Source organism: Mercurialis annua, linkage group LG1-X, assembly GCF_937616625.2.
Source record: "Mercurialis annua linkage group LG1-X, ddMerAnnu1.2, whole genome shotgun sequence".
In the NCBI taxonomy this organism is placed as follows: domain Eukaryota; kingdom Viridiplantae; phylum Streptophyta; class Magnoliopsida; order Malpighiales; family Euphorbiaceae; genus Mercurialis; species Mercurialis annua.
In genome coordinates this window covers 46,556,105-46,566,630 of record NC_065570.1, presented here as the reverse complement: position 1 = coordinate 46,566,630, position 10,526 = coordinate 46,556,105, and positions in this window count along the sequence as shown.

Sequence of the window (10,526 nt, the reverse complement as noted above, 5' to 3'; positions counted from 1 at the left end):
CTCGGCGTAGCCTTGACGCTGTTCCTCCCAACATTTTGTATGCTGCGTTTGTCATGAGGTTTACTGCGCTTCCTTCGTCGATAAGGATCCGCTCCATGTTCCAATTTTCAATGATAGTAGTTACTACCAAAGCATCGTTGTGAGGTGCTTTGACGTGTTCATAGTCTTCTACATCGAAGATCACTGGCGGCATGTGAGTTTCTCGTATGTTCATTACTTCCTTCCTCTGCTTCCTCCTGATCGTGGAGCTACTATGCCCTCCACCATTAATCATGTGTATGGTTCCCAGAATTTTGGATGGGCGCTCGTCTTCCTTTTCTTTCGGCTTGTCTTCTCTGTTTCTTTTTTCTCCCTTGTCATTGCTCTTCTCTTTTCGGGCCACAAATTTCCTCAGCTCGCCTGTGTCGATCATTCTTTCGATCTCGACCTTCAAGTCTCTGCAGCTATCCGTTTCGTGTCCGTAATCGTCGTGAAATTTGCAGTACTTTCTGGTGTCTCTTACTTCTGCTTTCATTTTTGGTGGTCATACCACGTTTTTGACGTTTTCTTTGATCCACATGAGGACATTAGTTCGGCTGGTGTTTAGTGGAGTGAAGTTATTCTCATCATCTCTGGGATCGTATCTTGATTCATATCTTGTCTGGGGGGCGAATCGTCTGCTCTCTTCGGGTCTTCCTCTCCTGTCATCAGGTTTGGACTTGGTTTTTTCTCTGGATCTCTCTTTTGATTCTTTTCCTTTTGCTTCCTTTCCGCGAATCGCCCTTCGCCCTTCGTCTAACTCGAAGTATTTCTGAGCTATGCCCATTAAGTTCGAGAAAGTTGTGGGTTTATTGACTAGCAGCTTGTCCACCAGCTTTCCGAATCGCGTCCCGTCTCGCAATGCTTCTGTCGCCATGTCGACGTTCAGGTTGTCTATCTTCATAGCTTGCTTGTTGAATCGTTCGATGTAGCTTCGCAGGGTTTCTCCTTCTTCTTGGATACAGGCTCTTAGGATACTGGTAGTAGTTTTAGCTGGGATGTTTGTGAGATATCTGTTGAGGAATTCTGTTGAAAGCGAAGCGAAGCTTTTGATCGAGCCTGGTTTTAATTTGTTATACCATCTCTGGGCTGTGCCCGTGAGCGTGGTAGGGAAAACCCTGCAGAGGATGGCGTCTGATACGCTGAGTAGCCCCATGGTCGCTATGAACCTAGAGGTATGGTCTCGGGGGTCTCCTTCCCCATTGAAAATTGGCAAGGTCGGCATCTTCATGCTGTGCGGGATGGTTTCCTCCATGATCTCGGGCGAGAGGGGTGATCCTTTCAACCTGAGGTCATCTATGTCCAATTCTTCAGATTTTAGTTTTTTGAGCGCTTTGGCGATCTTCTCTTCTAAATCTTCTTCCACCACATATGTGGCTTTGCTTTTTTGGGGTGTCTCTGACGATTCGCCCTCTCCTTCTTGGTGTTTTTTCTTATTTTGTTCTTTCCCTGCATCTCTTTCTTGTCGCTTACTCCTTGGTGGGGCGTCTTCTTTTTCCTTCTCCCTTCGTTCGTCTCTTTTCGTATTCAGACCGCTTCGGGCGTCCTCCTGGTTGTGCTCATTTCTGGGTGCCTCCGGCGATTCCTCGTTAGATTTTTCTCTGTCCGGACTTTCCTCGTCGCTGGTTTTATTTTCTCGCTGGTTTCTTGCTTCGTTCCTTTCTTCGTTTCCTCTGGTCCGAGGTTCCTTGCTTTTGTTGTTTTCTGCCCTTGTCTCTCGACGGCCTGGGTTTGCACTTTCTGTTCTTTCTCTTCTTCTGGGAGCTGTAGGGCTGAAGTTTTCCCTTAGCATTTTCATAGTTTCTTCGTGCCTGTCGTTTGTTCTTTTGGCTTCACTAGCCAATCTGTCAAGATTTGCCTGTACAGATTCTAGTATCTTTTTCAGCATTTCGCTGTGTGGATCTTGTGCCGCTGCATTTGGTGCTTGTTCTTCAGTGCTTAGGTTGAAAGCAATTGGGTTGCTTCCCCTTATCGGATTAGTTTGGTACTGAGGTGTTGAGAAGGAGGGTCCTCCGGTGTTGCTTTTTTCCCCGGAGTTGTGAAGCCCGTCTTCCGTCACGTTGATTATCTCCGGAGTGTTTTTTGGGTCCATTGGTTGTTTGTCTTTCAGGTTTACTCTTTCAGAAGTCATCTTCTTCAATGAGATTTGTTATTCGAGTTCAGAAAAGCTCCTTCTTTTGAAGTTTAGTTAAGCTTTTCCCACAGACGGCGCCAATTGATGGAGTCTGCCTTCTGAACCGGTGAGTGAACCTGCAAAACAGGGTAGAAGCTAACCGGACGGTGGTTGTCCGATTAACTCTCCGATGCTAAAGTCAGTCTAGAGCTTTTAGCAGCGTTTTGAGTATATGAATGTAATTGTGATTCTAGGCATACCTCGTGCTCCTTTTATAGTAGTCGAATATACCTAGTGGAGTTGTATTAGGCAGGTGAATCCTACTTTGTAGGGATTCGGCCGTATCGTAGAGATTCTCCTGATTTGTCGGGATCTACCTTAATCTGATAAGAGTCCTATTTAGGAACGTCTTCCTAAATAGTCTTATCTTCCTAAAGTAGAGCTTATCCTTCCATATGTAGTGTTTGTGTCCAAATAGGACAAGATTTCCATATTTAGTCGTTTACCCGAATCCCGGGCCTGACGCGCTCTTGGCGGATCATGTGGGATTCGGTCTTTATTAGCGTGTTACCGAATCTTAGAGATTCGGCATCTCCTTCATACCTTTTCGGTCTTCAGGGGGAGTCCGGCGTCACCTGAGAGTAGATCTCCTGCAACTCGGCTCCATTATACTTACAGTAGGATTCGGTATCCATCAATTAATTTATTAAATTTGTATATAAAAAATTATAAAACATATTTTAAGTTATTTAATTTGCAGACCTAATATTTATATTATATTACAAAAATATCTACTAAATGAGTGTTTATCCTATACAATGACTGTGTCACGGCCCAATTTCATGGATCGCGACCGGCGCTAGAGTATGGGTATGGTCGTACCAAAACCCGTAGCAAGCCTCGCGGATAACCTTAAATACAATTAAACCTGCAAGAAAACCACTGCTCGGGGGCAACCGAGACTCCAACCTAAGTCTAGCAATTTATATAATACTTAAATAATAACTTAAATATCTGAAATGCTCGGCTAGAATCCGAGACTCAAAGCATGTCTTATATAAATCAAATCCAATGTATAACATGCCAACAACGAGAATAAATAGTCGGACCAGTCCGGCAAACCAAAGTATAAGATAATCATAAATGACTAACTAGTTCTACTGCGGTCTAAGAGTATAAAACAGTTAACTAGCTTATTAAATAAAAGAACCTCCGAAGGAATCAAGAAAATCGGAGATCGACCAACTCTCTCAAATCATTAGCCTGGAAAAATTGGGAAAACAACGGGGTCAGATATACTGAGAAGAGTTCATAATGCTATTTACATTTATTAAGTTTAAAACCCTTAAAACAAATCCTTTTATACTAATATATATTCGATTATGGAAAAACAGTATTGAAATGAAATCCCAAAGTATTTAACCCAAAGTAGATGGGAACAAATCCTCATCGATTCCCAAAGTAGGTCAGACATTATTCAGCCAATCCCAAAGTACTTACCGGTGCACGCAGTCTCGATACAAGCTTATCGAGTAGCTCATTTCAATCCAAATCCATAATCCTTAAAACAGTTCGCAAACAGATGTAATACTAAAATAATTTACGGTACTTAATAAAGCGGTAAATAACACTACAAACTCACTGCTTACTTATCCACGTGATAATCTTGGCAAACAGCTAAACATGCATAGACTCCGAAGCACGAGCAGTCGACGGGTTTAAAACAAGGTATAACTTAAAATCCCCTAACTCTAAGAATACTAGACACCACATAGGACTAGTATCTCAAATAACAACCAAGGTACAAGCCAAAGTAAATGCCACAACATAACATTCATACATATACAATCCCATTTCTAAAGTAATTCCAAAGTATAACAACAAGTTAAGAATAATTGAGTTCCCCTTTGAAAACATAATCCGGAAGCTTAAATGACTTGAAGATCTTAAAATCAAGTGAAATGCCAAAGTAGTGAATTAGCCTTCAAGCTTAATCTCAAATGTCGGATGACCCAAGTCTATCCCGACCGAAAGATACCAAAGTAAACCAAAGTATGAATCTGGAACCTTTAAATCAAAACATTGCTCATTTGAAAACATGGAACTCAATCATAGCTTAACAACAACGATTCATTTATAAATCAATCTCGAAACTAGCCACAAATGGCCATACCACCCAAAGTAGACACCAATGTGTCAAGATCACAATATTGAGTTTTAAAAGAATCCTATTATGCATTTACATCAATTAATTCAAATCTGAGATAGGCAATTCATGTCAACCCTTTTCGTGGCACAACTTCGCCATTTTTACGCGTAATTGTCAAATGATGAAACCAACGATTCTTAAGCATAGTAAACATGTTATATACTTACAAAGCACCTTAGAATCACTTACGGGCAGCCACTTAGGTTTTGAACAACAATCAAGTCAAAACAAAGTGATTACATGCATTACGAATCCAATAACCAACCTTAAATCAATCAAACAAGCCAAACAACATCAAGTTGAATTCATTAACCTACAACAGTTCTAAGTATGGATTTCCAGCAATATAACATCACCCAAAAACAGTAATTAATCATGCCAAGATCAACCCAAAGACCTAGCATTCAATTCTATCAACCTACTACGTAACTCTAGAATGCATTTCAATCACAACACATACTAGAATCAACCTAACATACAACTCAGATTTAACATGATGAAAATAGTAGGTAATTCATAATAACAACACACCAACGGATCTAGAACGCGATAAATACGATATGGCGTAAGAATGATACATACCCGATGTGAGACAATGGAATGAATCAAAGAACAAAAGAGATCAGTTTTAGAGGTGATATTCAATTACCTAAGTCGCTGGAAATCAGAGATAAACAAGTAAGGAATCGATTAAAAAGAAAAGAACATGAATGAACCACGCACGGAGTGTGCGAATTACTTACCAAGCGTTAAAATTGAGAGGAAAGGAAACCAAGGATCAATCTCAGAGTATTCTTGTGATTATGGTTCGGCTAGGGTTTGTAAAAAATGAATGAGAGCGTTTAAAATCAGATAAGGGGTCAATTTATAGTCCCCCCGCCGAAACCGAAAGGTAGGGCGCGATGGCGGGCGTGTCGCGATGCGCGACGGGCCATCGCGCCCTAAGAAAATGTTTTTAAAGGGAGGGCGCGATGCGAGGTGCGCCAGCCTCATCGCGCCCTCCAATGCGCCTAAGGGAAAACAGAAGGCGCGATGGCCTCGTCGCGCCTTCCGTCGCGCCTTCACTCTAAGGCCCGGATTGGCCCTGAAACAAGGCCCCGAACTCGCGGACCCGCTTCCAAACTCAAACATGCACTTGCACGGGGCTAACGGACAACAAAAACGATCAATACGGTGACGGAAACTCAAATGAAAACACGGGATATTACAGCCATGTTGTCTCAACAACAAGCCAATGAGCGTAAAAAATCTTTTAATTATTATTTACATTTTTAATCATAAAAAATTTCACATGGCTAACACATAATTGGTTTGTTGCATGAATGACATGACGCAACGGTTGCATTGATTAATTTTTCCAACTAAATACACTTCACAATTACTCTAAAAATGTCATTTCTATTTTCAGTCTAAAATAATAATATTATATTCAGTTTAAAAAATATCAACTTGACGTCCAACAAAAAATATTTTCAAGATAAAATATTCACAAAAAATAGCTTAATTTATATGTAGATATAATAAACTAAGTATTGGATAAAATTATTTTAGTTATGTCTAATATGTAAACTAATTTATTCCATATTATATATATATATGGAATATATATATTCCTTAAAAAATATCTCTAATAATTAATATTTATATGAAATACATTTTAAATTTTATAAATTATGAAACAATAGAATTATTAATTATCCGACATGAAACAAAGTTAGTTATCTAAAATTTTATTAATTATTAGAATAATTAATTTATTAAATATTAAATACTAGAGGGTCTACTGTATTTGTAACTCTTGTGAATCAACCCACGTCGCCACTGCAAAATTAATTTTTCAAGATGGACGGCTTCAAGAATTTTTATATCCCGTTAAAGTTTCGTACATTCTTGCAAAATTTCGGTCGTATTTTATCTGTAATGCTGACGAAATGAAGTTTAACGACGTTCTTTCCACTATAAAAAAGAAACTTGCAAAAAATATATTTAAATAATTATTGAATAAAATAAAACTGTTTATCATTAAATTTTATTAAATCTTTTTGTATGCACAAAATAAACGCTAAATAACTGAAAAATACAAAGTTGTAAATGTTTACATTTCTTATATGTACTCAAAGATTAACTTCAGTTTATGATAAATTTTATGACGACATTATATTGTTATTGGTTCATCTTTTTTATTTATATATCATGCATATACATATTGGCTACATCAATGATACATTATAGATACATCACCTGATACGTTATAAATGTACCACCGATATATTGTAGATACATTACTAATACATTATAAGTACATCAATAATACATTACTGATACATCGTTAATATATCGTAGATACATCGATTTTTATACTAGTGAACTAGCTCATACAAGTGATAAATATATGCCAACGCGAGTTCATTAATGATACATTATACATACATCACTTGATACGTCATAAATGTACTACCAGTACATTGTAGATACATTACTGATATATCATAAATACATCAATAATACATTACTGATACATCGTAGATACATCGATCGATTTTTATAGTAGTGAACTAGCCCGTACAAGTGATAATTATATGCTAACGCGAGTCATCTTTGATCACAAGTCGATTTAATTATTACGCTCGAGAGAATGTTAGAAAATGAGATCATCAGTAAAGCATCCCCTATTATGCATGACTAGTAAATACATATCAGATACATATTAGACACATTTCAGATACATATTGGAAACAGCTCAAATACATTCATTGTTAAATATATATAATTTATTAGACGTGTTTGTTAGATAAATATTTGTTAGATAAATATTTAATATTTAATTATTTGCTGATTTTTTTCTTTTGTTTTATTATTTTTTATTTTTGTATAATTGATCATTTGATAGTGTATTTAATATTTTTAAAACGTTCCTAATATATATCAGAGCCGTGTTTTAAAATATATTTTCATATGTAAACAAAAAAAATTGTAAATGTTTATACCTTATATATATATATATATATATATATATATATATATATATATATATATATATCACTACAAGAAATACTAAAATTAGCAGCAAACATTTTTACTGCTAATAGTGCTAAAATTGTTACTATTAACATATAGCAACAAAAAAAATTATGGCATGTTGCAGCTAATAAAACGTTGTCTTAAATAATTGGTAACCAAAATTACTATAAAATGCTGCTATAACTTAACTAATGGTAGCAACTTTTAAAATTAATGTTGCAAAATGTTTTTTAGCAGTAAAAAAAGTTAGCTGCAAAAGAATTTGTTGCCATATATAGAATTTGTTGTAGTGTATATTTTTTAGGCCAAACCCATATAGAGGTCTCTGTACTTTACACTTTTTTTCTGTAGGTCCTTATACTTCATTTTTGTATTATCTGGTCCCTCTATTTACCTATTTTTGATTTTCAGGTCCTCTGTGAGTTTTTTCCAATCCCTCTATTTATAATTTTTGTTTCCTCCAGTCCCTCTACTTACAATTTTTGTTTCCTCCAGCCACACAAAAGGACCAGAAAAAAACTCATAAAGGACTTGAAAATAAAAAATAGATAAGTAGAGGGACCAAATAATACAAAAATGATGTATAAGGACCTACGACAAAAAAAAAGTGTAAAGTACAAGAACCTCTATATGGGTTAAGCCTTATTTTTATCAATGGCAATAAATTTGATGAAGGGGATTAATATTGTTATTTAGTCTTTTTTGCGTATATCACATGTATATAAATATATTTATATTGATAAAATTTGAGTTAGAAAATTATATAATTTTTATCTAAATTTATTATTTTTATACTTCAATTTATAGTGAATAGTAACATATCAAATTTTATTGATATTATTTGATGCGTGAATTTTAATTAAAGCACGTTATATATATATATATATATATATATATATATATATATATATATATATATATATATATATATATATATATATATATATATATATTTTAATTTAAAATATATTATACATACACCTTAGAGACACATAAATAATACATATTAATAATTTATTTATTTATTTATTTTTGTTTTAGAAATATGAGAAAATAATAATCAAATATGTTCTTGATACATATCTAATACTCCCTCCGTCCCATTCTAACTGACCAAATTTTCTATTTTGGGTGTCCCATTCTAATTGAAAACTTTTATTTATAGAATATTTTTCACACTACTTTTCTTCTTTTACCCTCGTCAATTAATGCATTTCAAAAGCATTTTTCTAAAAAGTGGTGAAGCATTTAAAGTAATATGAGGATATAAAAGTAAAGTTACTAAAATTTCTTAAACAATGTGCAATGAAAATTTTCTCAATTAGAATGGGACAGAGAGAGTACATAACAGATACATAATGATACATGTTTGAATAGTTTTGACAAAGTTACGCGTGGCTGACGCGCGTGTTAGACGCATGTCAGACGAGTTTTTGACCTATTCAGACGTGTTTTTGAACTTTTTTTATTTGTTTTATGTGTGACATGTGTCGCATCCTCATTAGGAAGGTATTAAATGTAAAATTTCAGCTTTTTAAGGTGCTCATGTAATATTTCAGCAAACTTAGCATTTTTGTTATTTTCTTCTGCTTTTTGAATAGTTTTGTCATTTATCCTAAGTTATTACATGTAGAAAGTACACATGTAAGCATTGAATTGGGCCTAGGCTTAAAAAATACAAAGGCTAAGCACACAAATAACCCAAATGACCCCCTTTTTTGCATAAATACATCACCTAATTATTAAATGTGGAAATCACTCAAAAAAACAAATGATTTTCATAAATGTCTCAAAACATAAGACACAGAGGTTTCAGTTTTAAATAAGACAATAATACCCTCCCTTAAATAGACACAATAATGAATAAGAAAAGAGTCCCTTTCCAAAATAACAAACAACTTCTTCCTCAAGCCCAAGAAACCCGCCTTGAAAGAAGGAATCGAGCTCCAAAATTCTTCCATAATCAACAGTTTCTGCTTAATATCAGGTCGACTGTTGATTTCAACTTAGATCTACAACAAATCATCAAGAACAACAAGGTAATCGAGAAATTCAGTTTATAGATTGAAAAATTAAAATCATACAAATGTTCATCAAATGACTTAAAAGAATGTTTATTAAATTCGCGAATATTTTAGATTAACAGATATATATGTATAAACATCATAAACAGTTAGCTGATTAGTCTGATTGTTCATATAAATGCTTGCTTTGTCAATTTCTGGAGAACAGATTTGATATGCTAAATTATTGATTTTCTTATTACTTTTTGATTGTATAAACAGCACAAAACCTAGTTGCTTTTATATTGATTTTCTTATTAATTTATACAGTATAAATTAGATAGTTAATTAGTTGACATAATATTATGATTTTGTTCATATGAAAATTGCTTGTTAATTTTTAGCTATTGATTTTGAATATTTTGATTTTGTATTGTAGTTATGGAGAACATTCTGGTTTTTGTTCATTACAATGGAAGATGGAATCAAAATATGGAATGCATCAACTTTGATCCAATTGGAATAGTAGTCAATACAACATGTGACTACAACAACTTTCAAGAGATTCTGTATAAACAACTGCAAATCAACCATATGTCAACTCTCCTTGAAATTAAATATCCAGTCAGAAGCAACTATCCACCTTTAAAAATAACTGACAATGCAACTTTATCATTCTACTTAGAGCTCAAGAAAAATGAATCAGATTGCATGAACTATCCGTTGTGTATTTCGACAACAACATCTCAAAAGGAAGTGAGTTTTTTAGATTCAACTGTCACCTTATCGAATGCCGACATTCCACATTCAGAGTCTGCTTCAAAGTCAACATTTGAGATTGGATCAACAAGTGAGAAACAGGGGGAGATACCAGATTTAATACATTATGCAAAAATGATATCGAAGAATACGATGCAAATTGAAGATGAAGTACAAAGAAACTTCAAAGAGGATATCATAATAACAGATCCAAAACACAAAGAAATAAAAGAAGGACAACTATACAAAGACAAAGAGGTATTGAAAACTGTTTTGAGCTTTTATGCTATTAACAACCACTTTCAATTCAAAGTGCAAAGATCATGTGATAGACAGTATACATTAAATTGTTTGGATTCGAAATGCACATGGCAACTTAAGGCGTCAAGAAAAGGGAAAAGTC